This window comes from Macrosteles quadrilineatus, unplaced genomic scaffold (genome assembly GCF_028750875.1).
Source record: "Macrosteles quadrilineatus isolate MER2022 unplaced genomic scaffold, UCM_ALF_1.0 Scaffold_9__3_contigs__length_116548681, whole genome shotgun sequence".
NCBI lineage: Eukaryota > Metazoa > Arthropoda > Insecta > Hemiptera > Cicadellidae > Macrosteles > Macrosteles quadrilineatus.
In genome coordinates, this window is record NW_026542602.1 from 4,969,607 (window position 1) to 4,993,357 (window position 23,751).

Below are 23,751 nucleotides of genomic sequence, written 5' to 3' on the forward strand. Positions count from 1 at the left end.
CAAACGAAAAAAACCTTTAAACTTTTTTTGTTATAGTTTTTATATTATTGGTCCTAGCCGACAAGTTTTGTAAACTTTTCGAGGCCATACATGTAATATATTGAATAAAAATATATTAGAATTTTTGAGTTTTTTTAATTTCTGAATGCGTGTTTTAGTTATAGAATGACTGGTAAAATTATAGTTCTGTACATAATCTTTTCGCTCTTTATTCCAATATAACCTTTATAAAATATTGAACACATCGGATAATAAAGCACAAGCAATAAAGTAGGATAGAATGAACAGTATTGCTGGAATAAGCCATTATAATCCCAGTACAAGTGCTGAGATTTCAGAGGATTGAAATACAATATGTGTCAGATTTGTTATTGTCAGATTCGTTATGTTTTATCGTCGTTTTATTATCACTGGCCTTACTTTACGTTAGACAAAATAGCTCATAAATTTAGCTTAAATACAAAACTATATTTTTCAAAATATGATATTTCTAAACTGTTACACGGTCCTTGAATTATTGAAATGAATAAAATTACAAGTGTGCAAGTAAGTAAGTGATTAATTGTTAAATGGGGTTTACAAACACCTAGTATTATTTGCAGTTATCTTTTAGCTACTTTAGATGTTCAAACCAAAACATGACGTGTGTATTAGCTTTTTAAATATGCGTAATAAGGCTCTGATTATGCAGAGCGTATACCATCACTGCTAGCCTTATGAAGCCAAGATAATGTCACTAGAGTTAGGTATTTATCACATGATTTGTGGTATTTCGTCAAACTTTCGGTAGTAATTTCCTTATGAATCAAACAAGGTAAGCAAAAGGTAATTTCTTCTCTTTTTTTGATATTTTTAAATACAATTTTTTTTAGGCACGCAACATTAAGTGATCTTAATTAACAGGACTAAACCCACGATCAATCTTGCTTTTATAAATCCAGACCTCATTCCCGACCCAGCTAACGTTACAGATATCTAGGTTTTGTTGCTAACAAAATGTATTACAAAAGAACTATCATAAAAATAATTATATATTGTTAGGGAAGTATAACTTTAAAATGTAAAAGTAGTACATTAGATTAATAAAAATAAAAAATGAACTAATGTAAACAAAATCTATGAAATATAAATTATAATACAAAATGTTAACATTCAATGCATTGAGTTTCTTCCAATTAGAGCCAATTAATATGATTATCACAGTCGTTATATATCAAAACTACAGTTTGTATAAACAATAAAACTACAGAAATTATCAAACTAATCTTAATAAAGTAATACATGTTTATTGAAGGGATAACGGCGAGGCACATAACGAACACCATTTGATACTAATGCAGCAAAATCAGGACCATTCACCTGATTGCATGGTGTGTAGCACCTGGTTCTGATGTAACATCACCTACATACAAACACGGAAAAGATCTATACATTGAGAATTACAGAATAACAATCATTTATAATAATTTTTAGCTATTCATAACAACTTCCATGTACAAGTATTCTACTAGCAATAATGTATTAACTAAGGCGTATAAACGTAGGCTTAAAATAGTAAAATCGTAGCCTATGATGTGCCAATATAAATCACAATAATCTGTTGTTAAACAAAAATTTTATTTACATAGTAAAAAGAAAACATATTCATACTCTTATAAAAAGTATATTTGTAAGCTGTTTACATAAACGAAAATTGTTATTTTAACGCTCGTGACAATCACTATATTCACTATAGTAATTAAAAATAACAGAAAATCGATCGATTAACGTATAACATCAGATTGTGGATTCCTTCATTGTAACTTTTAGGCATGCAAAGGTATTTATACATCTAATGTACCTACTTAATGAAATTGCATTGATTTAATATTAGATAAAATGTAGTTAGTTTGAATGTATAAAAAGGTAAAACAATATTTTTTCAAAATTTATTCAATAAATCTAAAAGAAAGCATTAACTACTAATTGGCAATTGGGGTTATAATATCGCGGACCTGTCTTCATGCGAAAGGTCAAGAGAACCCAAAAATACGAGATATCTATGTTTTTTTCCTTTTACTGACGACAACTATCCAGTTATCTGTGAGGGTTTTCCTGAAAGATTTTTCATGTATTGACATTAAGTGGGTAGTAGTAGATTACATATTTTAAAGGGGTTTAAAGTGGGTTTACAATATTTATTCTACTATTACCCACTCAACACTAATGTATGAAAAATTTTAAAGGAAAGACTCATACAGAACTGTATCGTCGTCAATACAAGGGAAAAAATAAATGCCTCGTATTTTTGGGCTCAAAAGGACAATATCTGATTCCAAACTCAAAAAACAAACCAAAGTATAAGGAACACCTTTTTCGTTCGTTATGTAATATGTTTGCAATATCACCTTCAATAAAATAATAAGTAATAAACTGCACGTTTTTTACAGTCCAGCTCCGTGATGTGTTTCGCTCTAATCCAAGTTGTAAAATGCTATTGCCGTTATTAAACGGGACTGCAACAGTGGGTTCCACATGCAACGGTTCGTGTTTATGAGATTACTGTGGAGTAATTAAAAATATACAAGCTTTAGACGCAGTGATATGCATCTAAACTCAACACTGTAAAACGTATTATATTGTCTGATAAGTAGCTTACAATTACTCCAAATGAAAATAAAATTTGTAGTAAACTTGTTAGGTGAGTCGGTGGCTCAGTTGGTAGCGTCACGGACTTCGGGTCCAAGGCAGAGATGTCGTAGGTTCGGATCCTGGTCACTGCCGAAATGGTCACAGGTATCAGTACAGTTCACCTTCGTATTGTACCGGCTCACCTCTTAGTAAATGAAGATTAAAAGAGGCCACCAACCACTAAGAAAAATTTGTCTGTAACTGTATGGAATTCCGATACATGTATGTTTTTGTAGTATGAGGTTTTAGGGGAAAAATATCAATCAATAAATTAACGCATTTACATAAGATATACCTTTGAATTACTTATGACAAAACACTAGGAATATTGTATGGACTATAATAAGCCCGTACTCGTTCTCATTTATTCGTATAGAAAAAATTGATCAAAAAGGTCTGAGAAATTTATACCGGTAATTATTAGACTGTGGGCTATATAGCTTTTATAACCAAGTAAAAAAGAGTTTTTGTATAGATTTAACAAAAACTAATCAGTACTTTAAACAAATAACGTTGATAGAGATTAACATTTTAAACTAAAACCATCACTTAACTGAACCCACCTTATCATCAACCTCTCCTTTACAATGTAGTTCTACACTTGGGCCGCACGGACGCCATATAACCGAACAACGCACTTCGCCCAGACTAATATCCGGTTTAACATTAACTTCCTCCTGAGTGTTAAACATTTATGACAAGGCAAAGTGTTTCTTTGAATATGAGGAAAGTAAAGTATTTATTTTTGATTTAGAACTTGGTGTTGGTTGGAAACGATATGTTTATAAAATGATAACGACTTGTTCGTAAGTGATCCCTTACATCCACGGATTTATTCCAAAAATGTCTGCGAATCCCATACTGCACATGTATCACAGATAAACTTGAGACGTAATTAAATACACAAAAAGTGATCTCTTTAAGTGTAATCATTTTGATCACGATATAAACAAAACAAAGAAAATTGTAAGAATCAGTATTGCACAGCTGATAAAGAAGAATTGAAAACATACCCTTTAATCACATGTTCAAATCATTATTGTGCTGTAAGAAGAAAGTGAGATGCATGATTTTAAAACCTAAATAATCATCTATAAGAACCCTGTAAGTCGTATAGAAAAGGGGTATTGGACTAAAACGCACAGTCAATACGCTAAGATGTTAAAGGATGGATATTCAATCACCATGCCACGTACGTAGGATATTTTCCACAAAACGTTTCTGAATTTGTGACTTGAATACTCAAAGCTTTGGCGTCCCTTACGTGATCTCTTACAAATCGTTACCAAAAATCCCAAATATATCTGTCAAAGGTCTTATGTTATATTATTCTGCGAATATTGATTTATTTATTATTTATTTATTACATCTACAGTTTCATTTAGTAATGCTATTATGAATAAATGAATATTGAATACAGTACCTTGATTTGTGAAAATAAACATAGTTAACATGGATGTGTAAAATCGGTCGTGAACAGTTTGTTGGCACAAGTAATAAAAGAAAGATTTTAAGATGTAATTATATTTTTGTACATTTTGTTTAAATTTATATTACATATATGCACTTAAAAAACGCACATTCCATTAAGAAAACTAATTCTAATGAACCGGTTTGAAAAAAAAAACATTCAGCTGTAGTTTAGGGGATGGGTAACTACACAGGTGAAATGATATACGAATAAAAAATAATATAAAGTAAATAAAAACCTATGTTTGTTTAGTGTATACACTTTCAGTAGCATAAATACTATTTCAGTACTAGAAAACTATCTTACAGAAGTCACCTAACTAGGAAAGATAGTCAACCCTCAACGCAAAGATGCAATACACAAAACCATGGAAACTATGTATGGGCTATAGTTTTATATGATTGTTTAAATGATTTCCCTACAAAGTCAAATAAAAGATTGTATACTTTGAATTTCAGACCAACGTCACGTTTCTACGATCAGACTGGAAAATGGATTTAGACTTGTGACATGAATGCTAAAGGAATCAGATATTCCTAAAGGAATTCCGTGGCAGAATTCACAGTAAATAAAGCTTTTTATTTAAATTCACTGGTTATCCAGATTCTTGTGCTCTTGATAAAATGTTTTATTTGGTTAAGCATGCTGACATAACAATGATAAAACTAGTAATACACAATACATATTTTTATAAGGTTAGTTTGTATTAACATTTCCATATGATTGAGTGTTTGGAAACAAACTTATCAAGAATTAAATATTAAATACGTAATACAATTGTATATGCAGAGTGACATAAAATTCTCGTAAAAAAAACTGTTAAGACAGAGCTACAAATCATTTAACAAGGTTACTCTACCTAAAAAACATGATGACATTATGATACGCTGATGATAATATGATTTATGATGTTAGTGCTACCTGCCAGGGGCACAGTACGTGGATCGGAAGAATATTTAATTAAATTGTTAAACACAAGCATGATGTTGGCGTAAAATTATGATTTTTTTGTCCTAAGAACGCTAGGCACGAGCCTGGGATTGTTTTTCACATTACTTCAGGCTAGACCTAGGGGTTGCGGCATTATCACTTATATAAAATCCATTGGTGACTTGGCGGAGATCGAACCCGGGACCTCACGGACGAAGTCTCGCGCTCTAGCCACTACACCAGCTTGCTCCCCAACATTATGATAGCTCTATTGTAAAATTGTTTTTAAAGATCCAATGATTAACTTATTGTAATGCAGTAGGACATTTTATTGCAACTTGTTTGGACACGATAGTAATCAATTAATTAATTAATGTTTTATTGCATGAAATACACAATTATATTTAAATTAAAAACAAGGAACACCACTAAAACCGTATGCCTCAACACCAACCCAGCGGATGCAAAGCCCGTATATACTTGACATCACGTGACTCACGCCATGTATCTGCTAGTGTCAGCGGTCTTGTCAGCTGTCAGTGGGGTGGAATTTAACACAAAATAGGCCACCGCAGTATCAGGCCATCATGTGACTTCATTGACAAGACTCATAGTGTAATATGGAAGGTCTTCCTAGCAATGTCTGCTGCCAAATACGATTGCGAAGTTGTGAATGTCATGTGAGTCTTGTATTTTTTTTTCCTGAAAAGTCTTATATCATCTGAAACCCCCATTTTGGAACCCTATCTTCGATTTTTTTTTCGTTTTTGTAAAGGTAAACCAAAATTTTCTACACCAAATTTTAATTATTTATAAGTATGAATGAAATCTATTTCTAACTCCAGATTTACATTTTTACAGCTGAAATTGAAGTTTTCCTACAGTTACCTAACAATGTACATGTTCTCTCACTGATTTGAGAAAGCAAAGTGGCCAATTCGCTCACCAGTAGGACAATGTTAACATTGTCTCACTCTAATTACTTTGTCTCACTCCAGATTTGCAACGTGAAGGCACGAAATAGTGAGCGCGTAACATGCAGGCAACGTCGTATGCGCGCGAAATACGTTGGCAGCACTGGCTGTAAATCAGCTGGTCAGCTGTTGTACTGTTGTATTTGTCACTTCACATTAAATGTTATATTAAAAGTTCACTTCTGTGTAAAAATAGGTTATGTTTCTTCATGTTTCTTCACAAATGTTTTTGTTTTATGGTAACTGTAGGAAAAGTATAATGTGCAACTCGAGTTTAAAGTACAATTGCCTCACTCGAGAAACCATTCCTCACTCGCCTACGGCTCGTGAGTAAGGATTTCTCTCGAGTGAGTCAATTGCTCACTTTTCTCACTAGTTGCACAAATAACTATTAATCTAATTTAATGACCTATTACATAATTCTAAAGTAAAAATAATTGAATAAATTTTACACAAAACGTGTAAAATAACTACTGTTTTTTGTAGTTTAAACTAAACTAGTGTTGACCTACTGATTACATTAAAAATAGTTGTAGCTTAGAAAATAAATTATAAATTACAGCACAACTATTTTATTTATCAAGGAACGTGCAGAATGTTACTAAATATTTAAGTATTACTTTTTATAGTTAGTTTCACATCTGAAACCCCTTAACAATTTGTAACCATAGCTTTTTTTGTCTAAAAAATGTAAACCAGACTATTCCGAATAAATATGCCTTAGGAATAAATTAATACATTCAAAATATACATCGTATAAACTATAAGTTATGCTGTTCTGTTTCATAACGCTCGTCTCTCTTAAAACCGCTGTAAATGTAAAACGACCCTTACTTTTATGCTCAAATGTTTTAATATTTAGACCAATCTGCATGTTGAGTGAATACATAAAATACACTGTATTTCATTAATAAAACAAGGTTGTTTTAGTTGTGTGCTGTTCTTTTTAGGGTCTCTTAAGGAAGGTTTTTGTAAAATAACTTTATTTTTATTAATTCTAACAATCTGGAATAATTTTTTTGACCAATAATATTTCGTTGACTATAAAAAATAATATCATGTAGTATATATTTTTTGGCAATTTTTTGGAATTTTTACAATGTTTCAAGTTTTTTTTTTCAAAAGAGGCCAAAGCAATCAATTTTGTTATGATAATTATTGTAAAAATGGCGCAATCGATGCAAAATATTTAACGCTGACTTAAAATAAGAAACGCACTATATTTCTCAATATATTTGTTTTTTTTTTAGAGTACCACATGGTTTCTGGTTTTTACCAAAAAACAAAAATATTATTTTGCAATTACCTCAAAAACATAGTCTTTGTAGTACAAATAACTTATGTTTTTTTGAGAATAATTAGTTGAAAATATTTAACATCTTAGTATTTTCCTTTGAAAAAATTATACATAACTTTTACTTCATCCATCTCATTCTCATATATTACGTCGTTTAAAAAAATTTTTACAGTTACATTTGGATTTTTATATACTCAAATAGTTGTAACCAATGATTACCAAACCAGCAAATGTATACACTATGCAGTGTGTATATTTTGAAGAAAAAATTGCTTTCCTTAGGTCATATATGTTTTTTAAAGCCCTTATCTGAGATGGCTTAGCGTAAAATATCCCAATGTTTGTCCTACAATATTGTACGTCGTAAACAAGAATGTTTTCTCAAGAGGTAATAACTTGACTTGAGCACGACATCAGCTTCAAAAGGATACCGTTATAAAATTTTACTACTTAACAACGCTCCTTCAGAATATTCTAGGTACAAATTTGTTTAGTGTTTGTATAACAGAAGCGTAGTATTATATGATATAGTGTACAAAGTAGTATTTTGGTAATTATTAGTTACGATTTAAAATGAAGAAGCTTGTAAAAGGAAATATTTTATAAATAAAAATAATTATTCTCAATCATTAGGAAATCTACATTTGGTGCTTTTTAAACGGAACCTAAATTAATATTACACATAGTATGTTCTACGGTAATGGTTTTTTCATTGCAGGATTCATGAACTCATTATTGTACAAAAAGGGGAATCGATAAGGACCGTTTCAGACCCTAAAAGCTGTTTATATTCTGTTGATAGCGTCAGATACATAATGCATAGGTAGGTTAACGGAGATAGAAGCTAAGCATGGGTAATATATGATCCTTTGCAAGGGATCTACAAAAGTTATAAATTCGTTTTTATTTACTTGTTATAGTTAGTTTTTATCGTTTGTAAATCCTCGCTATGACTATTAACATAATTCATCGTATTGCAATCTCTTGAGCAGAAATTAAAGAGGAAGGAAAGGTAGCCATAATGAAATTTTAACAACTTCACCAGATGCAATCTAATTAAAAACTTTCTTGAAATCCAATAACTTAAACGAGTTTTATTACCACCACTTGAAACATAAATCTGTGTAAAATAATGTCAGCCATTTTCTTTGCGGTTTTATTACTTCCTTTACAAAAAAACGAAAGATAGTTTATAATTGAGGGATTTGTTTTGCGGAAAAGAAGTATATAAATTGCAAATAATAGGAATAATTAATTGTCTAATAATTAATTGTATGTGTTGAATAATTAAAAAGTATATATAGGCTATACCTATTTAAGTAGATTTCTTCACTTTAAATAATTGTTTATTACCCAAAAGATTTCTAACACTGTATACGATTTAAATATTTCAACGGATATTTTTGAGTAGAACATAATTATTTTTTTTAATATTTCAACAGATTTTTACCTTAGATGGATTTATAACGTTTGTGCTGTCTCAACTCAATATAAATATTATAGTTTGCCGTTTGAACGATAACTGATCATCAGAGGTACAATCATTTTAATACTTTTGTACAATTTAAGTATTATTAATCAACAAAAGATTTTTTAGTGACAATGAGTTCATAGAGTTAAAACAAGAAGTATTGTGGTTTATAGATGAACTTTTCACCGCCTACTCTAAAGGATTGGATCGAGTTTGTTTCACGGTAGTTTCTTCTAAACCAGGATTACCGTCTCGATACGGATTTGAAAAACCGTATATCTTTGTCTAGAAAGAAATTGTCGCATGAGGTTTGTGCACCTTTTGAGTTTATACATTTATGTCAATAATACAAAGTGACACTAGTTTTTTTTTATAATATGTGTGTGCTGTTTATTCTATCAAGAGAGCATATGTTCAATTGTGTAACATAACAAACGTCATGAAAGTCATTAAATATTAATAATATAACAAATATACTCAACTGAAATGTTTATTCATGTACTATGCCACGATAGTAATTTATGCGTTACTCATAATGTAATCTGCATTTGATTCAAATTGTCGTTAGTAAACAGAAACATACATTTTATGTATTAGTTCCTCCATACGATAATGTATATTCAATACACGCGTATCAATAAAAACATTTCTTATACAGGGAAGTCAAAATATACATTGTCGCAAAAATACTGCATATATCCTTTTGTTAAACAATCCAAAAACAATACCCAACAAACTTGTCTCCACTAATCGTTAATGTAATTTAACCAATTACATAGTATTTTGTAATTTTTAAAACATGAAACACAAACAAGTTTGAAATTGTATTAGAAATGATTTTTCAATCAAATACATTGATACAATAAAAATTACGCTTTTCAATCAAATACATTGATACGATAATGATTCTTCATAAATAATTGTTTAACTTAACGTATATCTTCAAACAAATATAGTTTGCACACAACTAAGAGCCCTTTTGTTATTCCTTTGGAGACTTAAAATGTTTTTTAGTTCCGTTTTAAGGAACGACGTTCATCAACAATAATCTGTTAATGGTGCAAATGTTAATTGATAAAGCCACACATTTTTTAATGATCTCAAAAGCAAATGTAAGCAACATTATCCAACGCTAAGGGTTAACTACTCAGCAGTAGGTTCGTAAGCAAATTTATAATTCAATGAGAACTACTCAGCGAGGGAAGTGCATGATTTACTTCCAAGTAGACTTACCCTACACACAAAGGTGCCGAGAAATGGGTAAACATTTAAATTTCATTTTTGATGTTAGCCTCCGGATTACGTTGAATATATAAATTGGTTTAAATACCTGCTACTAGTAATCCAATAGTCGCAATTTTTTCGTCACGCAACTAGTTTCGACTTCATACAGAAGTCATCATCAGGCGTCCAGTGGATGTCAAAATAATCACTTCATCTGAAGGTCGTCGGTTCACACATGGTACATTCACACACAAACACGCACACGAACACGAACATAGTCACATAAAAAAGGTACATTTACAACGATAATACGGATTAATGGTAACTTAGGATGATGCGTCGCGACCGGGTGAATGTAGCGTCTAGACCTTCAGATGAAGTGATTATTTTGACATCCACTGGACGCCTGATGATGACTTCTGTATGAAGTCGAAACTAGTTGCGTGACGAAAAAATTGCGACTATTGGATTACTAGAAGCAGGTATTTAAACCAATTTAAACATTTAAAAGTATAGCTAACTCAGGATGGGTGGGGATTAGTTTAGAAATATATTATACATAGAGTTTTATTTGATGATTTTATCTCTTTAAACCTTTTTAACATTGATATATAACATACTATCAATTTCAGAGTCATTATTCAAATACAATTTATGGTAATAATTTTAAATTACTTAAATGGGTTTATAGTTAGTATAAATATTAATTGTAATTGATCCTAAATTATATTTTCGTGTATAAGATCCGAGAGGCTAGCTCATGATTAGTTCAAGAATAAAGTTGTTTGTTATCATACCGCATTTTGATTTCATAATTGTTTAAAAATCTTGTTTCAATGATTCTCAAAAAATGAAAATTAAAGAGTCAGATTGAAAACACAGATCTTGCGATTAGAGGTTAAGCTGAAGTAATACATGTTTTCCTGATAGCAAAATTAAAGCTATCCATTTCTTATTTTTGTGTTATGTCTTGTCCTGTTAGATGAAACAATTTATTATTAGACAACGAATAGTATATAGTTTATTTACGAATAAATGCATAGGTTTATAAAACACGTATATTAATAGGTATAAAATAGATTTTACTGAGCATAATGAATATTGGTATAATCACTGTTTCGTTGAACAGTCTAGATAAAGAATTAAATGTATCTTTAAAAGAAGGGCTCTCACAGTTGGTGTTGTACACTTTAAGCTTCAGACGACAGTTTTTGTGGTTTCGTGTGGAGGATAACTTGAACTTTCTTGTTGATGTTTGTAGTTCGTGTTCCTGTAAAATCTAACCCTATTTCCGGATACTGCAGGTATGTATTAGACCTTTGTTAGTAAATCCAAGACTACCTACTATTAAAAGTGACTTCCCTAATTTTATTTTGAAATGAAATTAATCATACTTAGATCACAAGACAAGTGTTTAAATTGTAATAAAACTCAAATGTATTTTAGGGTATCCCCTAGGTTACAACTGTTTTTTTATTATTATTATTTAATTAGGTCTACTTATAATAAAATTGAAGTCTATTAGAGAATTTTTACTTTAAAAAAAATTTGCTCATTAATACTGCAATATACATAAACTTGACATCCATTACGTATTTTAAAATGCATTTATTACTTAAACATAATTTATTATTAACTTAACATTTTATCACTGTTGGTGATTGCAACTAAGTTCGTTAACGAATCTTTTGTTATAGCATAGTTAGTTTAAAAAGATTATTTTTATATTATATTTTTAATTCAAGAATAATCAACGCCTGTGAAAAAGAATTATAATATATTATTTAGTGTGCAAATAGTCCGTTTAAATTTGTCACTATCTATTTTTTACCCAAAGTTAAGTGTTCTTGGCAAGTCATGCCATAGAATATTTACATATTATTATTTTTTGATTATTTCAGTAGCTTAGATGTGTTTTTAGTATCTAGATCTAAATGGAGTTTTAATTTAACTGATATAATACATTTGTTTAACCATGTACATGAGAAATTTAAACTGTCAAAATAAACTAAGTGTTATCGAAAACATCTAAGCATTAAATGTTGATCTTAGCAGGAGTAGTTGTATGTAAAATTCACCAGGATCTGTTAAAAGCTTGGGCGCATGTAACACATGATTTATAAACTACGTCTCGTGTCTAAGAGTTTATACTCCGAACCGATAAATTTACCTAGGTATGTGTTTGTTTTATCACATCTTAGACAGTGATGTTTTATCAATATTATGGTAAAAACACGTTTTTATTTTGATTATTATCAGTTGGATTACTCTTATTTAGCGGTGACTCGGTCGTCCGAGGCTGAGTGAATAAGGTTTCTGCCTAAGATTCAGAGGACTTAATTTTCGATCTTGAAAAGAATCACCTTTGGAGACAGTCAAAACCGTTTTGACCTAAAGTCTATGGTAATATCTAACGAAATATAAAATACTTAATGGTAAAATCAACCGTTTGAACTTATAAAGTAACTTAAGTAATGGAATTTAGTTTCAGTAAAAAAAAAACCAATGAAATAAAAACAATATGTCTTTTAGCTATAGGCCTAATATAATCTACCTTGTGCGTGATTTCGTTAAAAAATACAACATGTCTGGATGTTTTCAATGGCCCAATAGTGAATTCAATTTATTTTCAATTCTAATAAAGTGTGATTAATCTCAATTAATGTATCACTTTGATAGGGATTTTTATTTCTTCATTAGCCAAGCTACTGTTTTTAAGGTTGTAGGGACGACTTAATGGGATCAACTTTGGGTTTATTTGTTATTGAGACAATCAATTGACGATAGTATCCAACAAAAGTTATTTTTGCCATACTACAAAAACCTGCTTGTTTAGATACTTCATAAAACCACACTCTAGATGTTAAAGAAATGCTTATAAAGTCAGATGGAGTTGGGTAAGTCTTCCAATCACCCTTACAAGTTGGTGCTGATTGTATGATGAAAAGTACCATACACATCTCATTGGAGAGTTGTTTACGGTAGTGGCATAAAGTCTCGTGTTTGGTAAGCTCTTCTTGGCAACTATTACTTGGCTTTTTATCAAAATATACCATAAACAGACTAAAGTTTGTATCTTTATGTGAAGGGAAACCTCCAATCAGGTGTTAACCAAAGCGAACCACTAGGGCAAATAACTGTTTACTAAGCAAGCTATTTACTATACAGGGTGATTGATATAAGTGTGCCAGCCGTTTTATTCGAAAACTATAAGAGACATCAAAAAAAGTTAAATGGTAAGTGCCTTGGATTTTTTATTTAAAAAATTATAGTCAAGTCAAAAAAAATATTTTAGCCGCCATTTTTCCAATATGGCCACCAACTTTGATTTTTCTTATGGAACACCCTGTATTTTATGATGTATTCTGGTAGAAAAAGAAATTTTAAGACGATTTTATTCTTGTCATTTTTTTCATAACCTTAACCGTTTCAAAGATAATAATGGTTTAAGTTGTGAAATTTTGAATGGTTTTCGAACAAAACAGCTGGCATGCTTGCTTAGGCCTTTATCGAAACTCTTTCTCATGCAGAAATTTCAAAACTTTAACAATTATTATCTTTGAAACGGTTAGGTTTATGAAAAAAAATACAAGAATAAAATCGTCTTAAAATTACTTTTTCTACCAGAATACATTATAAAATACAGGGTGTTCCGTAAGAAAAATCAATGTTGGCGGCCATATTGGAAAAATGGCGGCTAAAATAATTTTTTTGACTTGACAACAATTTTTAAATAAAAAATCCAAGGCACTTACCATTTAACTTTTATTGATATCTCTTATAGTTTTCGAATAAAACGGCTGGCACACTTATATCAATCACCCTGTATACCCTATTGTTTGATTTAATGCATTCAAACGTCAAGTTAATGTCCAAACACAGTTTATAAGTACTATTATCAAAATGCAGCAAGGCAGGTAAGTCGCGTTAGAGATATTTAGAATCGCTAACGTAAAATCGCATGCATAATGTACGAAGGGGGTAAGCATGGGTTATGTATGATTTATGGCCTTCCGTTCTGCACGAAAACACGACTTAAGCCCCCTTAGTTAACATAATTTGTAAGCTTGAAAGGTCAATAATATTTATGTTTGATTAATGTAATTATTCACCATTTGTAGAAAACAAACTTCTCAAAATCAAACCTGTTTGGACGATACAGCTACTTAAAGTCGTTGACTTGAAGTAGTACATCGCGTCAATAGATCTATCTATAAAATTTATTTACAATTGTAAGCTAGTTTGGGTTTCTAGTTAATTTATTGTATATATTTTGGAACAAATATCAGTTAGAGATGACGTTTTCGATTCATAAATCTGATGTGTTAACATCTAATTTTATCTACATATATTTTTGCAGCTCAGTCAATGTAGTAAGTTAAGTAAGTAATCTATCAAATTTGGGGCTAAAAAGAGGTCGGAAAAGAACAAACTTGTGTCAAGGACATCTGCTGCACATTTTCTGACATTGAATTGTTTCAATTGCATTTGCTAATTTTGCGGAATAAAATATTCCCTATTCTTAAAAAAAATGTATTGCATGGTTAGCAGTATAGTTTTGTGTTAACTATCATTTCGATTTCATATTTCAATACAATTACAACATAACTACGTTTACCTTGTGGAAATATTGCAGCCAGCAACACCATACAGGAAGACAACAGCGTGATGCCGGCCATGTCGTCACACAACATGATCACGTGATTGGCTTACATCACTGCCACCGCTGTAACAGAACAGTGTGTTTTTAATATATTATGATTTTATCAGATCACTAATACTCCGACACACAGGGGGTTGAAATATGATGTGAAAACGTGCGAGAATAATTAGTGTTTAAAGGATAAGAGAAAGAAATTGTATTGGACGTGATTGGCTCTTTAGCTGGGGTGATTTATTAAGAAGACGCTTATCAAAAACAGCTGGGTCTAACTTAGATATCTTATTAGGATTTTGAATTTGCTTGGAATTTGACCAACAACCTAATAATTAGTAGGCCAATACTATATCTCTTAATTTACCAACCTGCTATAGTTTAGAATGAACAGTTACATTTTAGATGCACCGTAACAGATATAATTGTTTATTATGCACCTACATATTTATCGCAAATAGGTAAATTTCCTAAATTATCTTAAAGTCATAATAACAGTAAAAACATTTATATTCGCAACAAAACATGTATATTCGCGTATTTGGTCTGATGATGATTGGAGTGTCCAATCGAAATCGATCACCAGTTACCATATTTTTTTGTATATTTACCGTTTTGTGAGTAACATTATAAGCGTAAATATATGTTACAAGTGTTATAAGACGTTTCTTTTATTTACTTTCCGTAACAGTAAAAACAGTCATACCTAGGTAAAAAATGTGTACCGTTGAAATTATGTAACTGTTATTGAAAAAAACTCTGTTTTTATATTGACTCACGTTAAATTATGGTTACCTCTGAGTAAAAAAAAAATGCTCCTGAAAATAAAGTTAGGTTTTTAAAATATTTAACAAAAATATTTTTGTACATTGACGTATAAACTACACGTAACATGCAATATTCGTTTGATCAAATCTTTTATATTAAATAAACAAAATAAAAATTTGGGATGATTTTAAATTTTACATAGTAACTAAGCACAAATTGAAGTAAACAAAAAAGTCCCATTATGTTAATATTGATTTTATACCTTTTTAGAACTATAATCAACGTGTAAAATGCAATCAGCATTTAACATTTCGTCAAAAATAACTCAAAATTAAATTCAGAAATTCTGCTAAACACATATATTAGATACTTAACAGCTGTAGGGACTACAGCCATCAGTTTCATTTGTTCTGTTTTAAATGGTTGTAAATGTACAAATTCATTAGCAAGTTAAAAAAAGAAATGATAAATGATCTTATTTAAATGTCCAAAATGAACGACCAGTGGTTTATTCAATGAGACGCCGTTTTGTGTCTCTTCGTTAGCATAATATTTCAATTCACAACTTAATTGGCTTACGTCTTCTGTCTTGTATCTCTCATTTTTACTTAAAAAATACCTTGTACATTTACAATGATAAGACTGAAACTAATATCTCTAACGTTTCATCTACTATGTAGGTAATAAAAATATCAATAATTTATATTACAATAATAAAAAGGTAAAATAAGTTTGTTTCAACGCCCGTTGAAAACACACACTATATAAACATACTGTTATTTTAAAGTATAAATTTTATTTAATTTAGCCTATTTAATTATTTTTTTGCAAAAGAGACCAATAGTAATTAGACTATTTAAATAGTGGGAGCAATGTATTTTGACGTAAAATGTAGAAATCAGTAATTAACGTGATGTGTTAAATGTTTTGGGTAATTAAAATTTTAATAGTTTTTAGGAAACTAAGACATTTGTCATATGTTTGGCTTCGTAAATTTTAACTATAAGTTTTGTATGTATCCTAAAAATTGTGTTCAAAAATAGTTGACCATACGTTTGACATTGTTAGTGCCAACCATGTGTAGTACTGAAGGTAAAAAGATCAACCATTTTTGAAACCTCGAAAGTAAAATGTACGAGTATAACAAGTTGTATAAGTAAACTTGCATAATGAAGTTTAAGTACGTATAAAAGCACTTAATGAAAATCTGTGTATTTTGTTATTGATTTATTTAAAACAATAGAATTTTGTCCTTTCATTAGACATGTTTAAAATCAAAGCTGTTTACTGTATTGTTGCACGTCCAAATGACGTGTTCTCTATCTTCGAACAATATGAAATTATCTACCCTACAGCGTATTTTAGTCGTGCCTAAAGCTATAAGATATTTAACGTTGTTATTTTAGGTTATAAAGAGTTTTACAACTAATATTTCGTGAAAACAAAACACTATGTAAATAATTAATTAGTACAAGTGATTACAGAAATGCAGATTAGGTCGTCACTTATAAGAGTTAAGAAAATCGCAAAAGGAGGTTTTCGTCCAGCCAGAATCGCAAAAAGCCTTGATGAAGTGGTGGCCAAATGAAGCCGTTTTCACACCGTATTTACATAATCTTTACATTTCTTTACGTTTCTCAGATTGCCAGTTAAACTTCTTTAACATTTCTTCTTCGAAAAAAAAAATTAAAATAACAAAATACATGTTATGAAAAAGGGTACATCTGAACTATGGCAGGATACATATTTTTTATTACAAAATAGTTGAATTAAATAAATTGTTTTTCATTGTTCGTTTTACATTTTTTGGTCTTGATTTTCTTTAGTAGTTTTCGTTACTATTCCCTAAAGTAGGCTTTGGGATGATATCGTGTTTAACGGACGAGGCTTCGCCGAGTCCAGAAATTCGATTAAGTCACAAAAAAACATTTTAGGGCGAGTTACGCACAAATATATTTCATTATATTGTCATAATATTGTAGCAGAAAGTATAAAATATAGCCAAAAAGCATTTTTAAGGACCTGAACAGCTGATTTGTTTTTGAGATAGGCTTTGACATAACCACATGATTCGAATCTGTAAAATTTTACGGACTAGTCCACAAAAAGCTATCTTAAGGGACTCAAAACGATCTGTAAGACAGCTGTTTTTGATACAGTGAAATAAATAAATATATTTAATGGATTTATTTTTTAAGTTGGTAATTGAAAAGTATGAAGTACACCTTATGGCGTCCCCTTCGTCGGTTAAGTGGACAGACTGTGTTTGTTTAATATAATAACTTAATAACCCGATTATGATATGATTTAATTAAACTTAAATTATTCCCAAAGTACCATGTTTTACCCAAGACTTAAACTTAAATTTACCATAAGTGTCAGTTAGACTATCAAATTTAATAATAAACAACCTTTACTTGTAGCTACTGTGCTAATTTTAAATTAAACATTTAATGACGAGATTAATTGCAAAGTAATTTATAAGAGCTTTGTAAAAATATCCGTAACATTTAAAGGAATAAAATGACAACCCTCCTGCTAAGGCGAAGAGAAAGCGACAGGTCACAGTTAATTCACGAAACACAGAAAACCTTTTTAGTGATATTGTTTTACACTCAATTGTGAACTACACCCCCAGGGCTTGTGGTTGATGCCGTATATTCAATAAGGGTTGAGCTTTTTTTACAAGGTTAGGAAATTAAAAATTTCTGACATACAGGTATTGAGAAACAAAATATGAAATACACATTACGGTTGTCGTTTTGAGGGGATCTAGATAGCTTTTGAAAGATCTGCTGTCCAAATTAAACCAAATTATGTTGATTAAATCTATGTTTCTTTGATTTAGTGCAATTATTTAAAAAGTTTTAATAAACAGTCTCAATTTATCGAAAGGTGTTGACTGATGAAGTTCATGAGAAAAAATAATTATTTGAACTTTGTTATATGTTTTCAGGAGTAAACATTACACACAAAAGTATGTAACGAGCTTGGAACTAACAACTATAACAATATATAATTAGTTCAACGTTTTTTTTATAATATTAAATACAGTGAAATAAAAAAAAACAATACCATATTCTATTACGGCAATCTTAGTTGTTTTGCTTTATATATATTTGGCTAAAAATCGGTAAATTGACATTACTTCAACTGTAACTGTTATAGGCTATTCTGGATAGTTTAATAGATTTACATAAATCAATTATCATTATTAATGGACATAATAGATTTTAAGTTTCGTAATATAGGCCTAGTAAATATAAAACATACATATATCACGGAAATGAAATAATACACCGATATAGATTGTAAAATATTTGTTTTGATTACTAATTATAAATAAATTGTAATTTATAAAATTTATATTCTTATACTTAATTTTATACTGCGAAGTATTTACCAAAATGTATTCTTTGCTTTCTACTGCCTATATTGATAGATTTGGAAGCACATAGGATTTAGTGAACTTTATTCACAATTAATTCTTTTCAGAGAAAACAAAACCTAAAAGGTTTTCCGCGTTCTTTTTATACTTGGGCTGATTGTAATAGTTGAATTGATTTGGATTTTTTATTTGATTTTGGATCCTAGTGTAGCTTTTCGGGTCCAAACAATATTTTTAAATATTAGGTTACAATATTCCAAATTGCTAACAAATCACCAAATCAACACAAAATAAAATAAAAAAACCTACGAACTGTTTCTGTTTTATAACGTTTCTCTGCAAATGGCATTATAATTTTGCTTATAATTATAAACATTTACTTTTCCTAGCCGTACTGCTTTCTTGTCTATTGGTTAATTGATCTCCAAAGCTTAGGTTCCATCCCGTTTTGAACGACTCAATTAATATTTATATTTAATGTGTTAATGAAATATTAGTTGCAGCTAATATCCGTAAAACTACTGTCTTAAATATCTGAAATGCCATTGCATTTATAATATTCAAAATTAATAATCTATATTTCTATCAATCCTTATTCTCACAAATAGACAAAATACAAATCCACGAAAAAGGATTGAAAAACAGCAGACCATAGAATGTCAAAGAACACGAAAACACTTTTAGGGAATGGATTTAAACGGTTGGTATAAAGAAACGGGTTTGCCGGATATATTTTTATATTACGAAGTACTTAGTAATTGTATTGTTTAAATGGTTAGGTCTTCAAATATTAAGTATTTTTTACAGTTAAATAAATATATATTTTATAATTTAATGATTATTATTTAAGGCTGTAATACTTATTCTAAAACTTTGCCTAATACATACTGTCTTTTAAATCTTTACATTTCTTTTGGTTTTCGCATATTATATTTATCGGTTACCGTATATTAGTCTAGTATAAAATATTACTCTCTTTGTTGAATATAGTTAAATAGTCTCAAGCTATACAATTAAAAGCTACGTTAAAACGTTTATAAAACTAAATTAATTGGGCTCCATAAATCTTAAAGTATCCATAATAATATAAATATGCAAGATTGATTATAGGAAACGTATTACATGTAATAGCTACACAAACATTATAACTATACGTCCTGAATGGGTTCGTCAGTCTGACAAAATACTCGTATTTACAATACGAATTTAATACTGATAATTAAGTTTACAAATGTGCATTGGAAACGTTATTTTAACTATGTTTGGAAAAAAATTTCGTTTATCCCCGAAATATTTTCATTTTCGATTCATATAGCCAAAAACACTTATAAAACACATCTAATAAGCGTGCCAAATTATGTATTCATAAAATAATCTAAATATATTGAGTAGCATAATTTATCATTTCGTTTAGTTCATACAGTTATTATTACATAGATACAAATGAAACGAATATCTTACTAAACAAAAAAAAATAGTGTATAAAAAATAATAACAATCATCAACATACAAAATCTTTAAATTCACTTTAATAATTTACATGTGACAATAAATTACTGTTTTTACAAACTTTCATGTATGACATTAGATTGGAGCGAAACAATTCTATGTGAACAACAAAACGATGAATTGGTTTAAAGGGTTTCCCAGAGACAATTCTCAGAACTTTACCTAAATTTACGTTCTCCGGTTGGTTTTAATATTGAAAGACATATATTCTAGAATAGAATCCCACAGTTGGACTGGCTCAGCGTCAGAGAAATATTCTTGTGTGATCTTCAAAGCACAAAACTTCTGCTCATACACGTTCTCTAAATTAAATTTGATACTGTGACGTCACACAAGAGAGGATTTTATTTATTAAATCTATGGCTTGAAATTCTTGAACATAATTCTTTTTGTTTTATGTATTTTCCAAGCCAACAACATTCTTTACGTTTTGAAAAGGAACGGTTTAGACTCCGGTCCTGGTATTATCTAACGTCATCCATTTTGTAGATAGGATGATTGATTAATGGTCCAATTAACAAAATTAAATCAGCATTTGTTATTTCATTTTATACCAGCTGTGCAGTAAAAACCACCAATAAAATAATCCGAAGAATATTAAATTAATACGTATGCATCATCTATCGATTTGGAAATACCAATAGAAATCATCGATTAGTCGTACTTCATTAGTTTAACAAATCTACAATAAAAGAAATAGAACAAATAATCACATATTGTTTATACAAAATTGTTAAAGAATGTGTGAATTAATAATACCGGTTTATGTTGGTAAGTCTTCATGTAGCCGTATAATGTTGCTTTCATAATACTTAACTGTGCAAATTTAAATAAACATACTCTGTCCGATCAACATCACATAGTTGTTGAACTACAAGTCATCCTACATTTTAAACTGAACTGACTTTTCATTATGAAATTACTTTTATAGATACTGATGGTCTCGTATTACAGAGTAATTTTGTTCAAAATGAATACCTGGCAATTAGCTAGTAAATATGATTACGAAATCACTGCAAGCCATAGTTGATAAATAAAACTCCTTGTATGTGAAAAAAGGTAGTTCCCATATCACAACAAGGGTTCCATATATATTTAATAATGGACTTTTTTTACGAGAATTTCAACGAGTATCCCTGTTCATCCTGACGCTCATTATGAAGTAACATAAACATAGACTTATTACACCAAAGAAATATGAAATATTATATCGTTATTGCAATGACAACAATTGGTTTTATTTTACGAAAATAGCTTGAATCCAGAACATTCAACTCTGAGAGATTCAATCACAGAGATTACTATGAATCTCATAGGTGTAAGATTGCGTTGTGAATCAGTTGAGATCAACGTGACACTGTGCTATGTGGGGTCATTTATAACATGCCATAGTCCTTGTTAGGTGTCATAAGATGTATGAAGAACTTGAATGGATGATGTTGATGGATCATTAATATAAAAAAATACATTATACCTATAAATCGATTTAAACTTTAAATTTGAGGAGTTTTTTTTTAATTTTATGTTTAAGATGTAACTAAGAAAAACTAATGTAATGTGGATGTATATAAGGAAAACTATTTCTTTACTAGCTTTATCTGTTATATATTTTTAATCTTTATCTATTACTTTACATTAATTTACTTTATATTAATTTTAGAATAAGTATAGGCTTTTTTTTGTTATTTACGCTTTGTATACACAAACAGAAAAATTTGTTGTTGGCTAGTTTTGAATAACTGATGTAAACAACTACTGAAGTCGATTTTATCATAATTTATTATAATTAAGTTGTTCACCATAAAGATTGTCTGTGTAAATAATATCATAGAGGTAATAATCAGATCACATGAAAATAAATCACCATTTCTCCTCAAACTAATATTTGAAACGACTTCTTTGTAGGGAAAAACTAAGCAAAGTATGATTTAGGTAAATGATTTAGAACCCAAATTTATCTGTAACAGATTGAGGGATTTGGATTCTTTTTCTCAAAAAATGTTTAGATAAGTCGAATGTTATTCTGTGTATGGTAAAAAAACGCATTTTATAGCTTGAATCCAAAACGTTCAACGTTCAACCCTGACAGATTCAATCAAAGAGATTACTATGAATCTCATAGGTGTAAGATTAAAGCAGTTGAGATCAACACGACTCTATGCTATGTGGAGTCATTTACAAAGTGTATTAGCCTTTGTTTCTGAAGATGGATGAAGAACTTGAATAGATCATTAAATTTCTATCCATCATTAATAAAAAATAAAAATAAACATTACCACTTATATAACAATTCAAAACCTTTAATCAGAGAGATGTATATATTTTATGTTTAAGATGTATTTAAATAAGGAAAACTATTTTTAAGCAATCTTTTTTCCGTTACCTATTTTTAATCTTTATCTATTTGTAGTTTACTATATATTTATATTAGAATAAGTATACGCTTTTTTGATACGTTATTTTCACTTTGTATACACACAACAATTTTGTTGGCTAGTTTCAAATACCTGACGTAAACAACTACTGAAGTTGATTTAATTATATTTAGTACCTACTACAAAGTTGTTCACTGAAACATTTTCCGTGTAATTAGTATTATTGAGATTATGTCATAATCAGATCACATGAAAATAAATTATCATTAGCCCTCAAACAAGTGTTTGGGGCTTCTGCGACTTCTTTTCAAGGGAAGAACTAAACAAAGTATAACTAAACTTTTATTTAATTAAAAAAAAAAAAAAAAAAATCTTTGCCAACTTGTGATACCTTTATTACGTAAAACCATTCTCAATACAATTTCAATTATTATTTACTATTTCAATATAGTTTAAAAAATATCAGTAGGATTGGTATTCAACCAAAAAGTGTAAGCATTTCGATTAATTGTGACTATACCTTAATCCTCAAATATTACTATGCAATCTAAGTAAAATATTCGATTTTTTTAAAACATTGTTGATCGTAAGGAAAATACTATAAACTGGTAATACAGGATAATTTATGCCATAATTTCGCTTTCGCTAGAGATTTCTCATGAATATTACATGATTTTATGTTATCAGAACAATATGTTATTCTTGTGACTAATGTTGGTTTGTATGTCTAGGGTATTTCTTATTTAAGTGTCTCCATTTTATTATTGTAACCGTCGGTCGTTACTGCCATATTAATTTGTATAAAGCTTACCGTTGCAAGAAACCTATATTGCTTATATAAATATCATCATACGCTCAGAAACTGTTTTATGTATTTTAGAGTAGTTTATAAATGGTAAATATGAAATAATTCCTTAATTGTTCTAGGGTTTTTTTTGCGTTTAAATAGAAACTCTTCCAATATCATGGTATGTTGGAATTAGTTACAGGGTAATTGAAGTAAAGGGAAATGATTTAAAA